Below are 1041 nucleotides of genomic sequence, written 5' to 3'. Positions count from 1 at the left end.
ATATCCAGCGATTCATCTGCAACATCATCATCGTTACCATGTGAAGTCAGCATGGACGTCCTCCTCGTCCTCGTCCTCGTCCTCGTCCTCGTCCTCACCACCACCACCATCATCATCATCATCATCATCATCATCATCATCATCATCATCATCGTTCTTGTTGTTGTCGTCATCGTCAATTTCCTGCTTGTTTCCGTTCTTCTTCATCCCATCATGATCCTCCTCCCTCCTCCTCCTCATTACCATCGTCCTGCCTCTTCCCACAAACTCCTCCGCACTCACCAATATTAGAAGAATTCAAACTCATGCCAAGAATCTCCTCGCACCTGCCAATCGACTCCTCCACGAAAGAAGCGTTGATCGTTGATTTCTGCTGTATTCTGCTGTACCTGCTTCCTGCTCCTGCTCCTGCTCCTGCTCCTGCTCCTGCTCCTGCTCCTGCTCCTGCTCCTGCTCCTGCTCCTGCTCCTGCTCCTGCTCCTGCTCCTGCTCCTCGTCCGCTGCTCTCATTTCGCTGCACTGGATGCTGATTCAACGTCGTGAAGCATCGCTCTAGAGCAGCTTGCACGTCTGCTTCTTCTATCCTCCTCCCTCCTGCTCCTGCTCCTGCTCTTCCTGCTCCTGCTCCTCCTCTCAGCTCCAATCGCTCACAGCTGAGAAGTCCGCAACGTCCAAGGCTGTTCGCACCAGATGCAAGAAATGGCGAAACGATGGCAAGGAAGACAAGGAGGATGGACGAAGCCATTGCAAGCTGGCTAGAAGAAGGTGATCGAGGGCAGAGGAGGGGCAAGCGAGATTGAAGGCGTGATACGGAAGATTATGATACGAGGGAAGACAGGAGAGAAGGGAAGGAGTTGAAGGAAGAGAGGAGGATGGGAACGAGAGTAGTAGTAGTAGTAGTAGGAGTAGGAGTAGGAGTAGGAGGAGGAAGGAGGAAGGAGGAGGAGTAGAAGGAGGAAGGAGGAGGAGTAGGAGGAGGAGAAGGAGGAGGAGGAGGAGGAGGAGGAGGAGGAGGAGGAGGAGGAGGAGGAGGACGAGGAG

The sequence above is a fragment of the Guillardia theta genome (assembly GCF_000315625.1).
Source record: "Guillardia theta CCMP2712 unplaced genomic scaffold GUITHscaffold_81, whole genome shotgun sequence".
Lineage (NCBI taxonomy): Eukaryota > Cryptophyceae > Pyrenomonadales > Geminigeraceae > Guillardia > Guillardia theta.
This window is presented reverse-complemented; position numbering follows the sequence as displayed.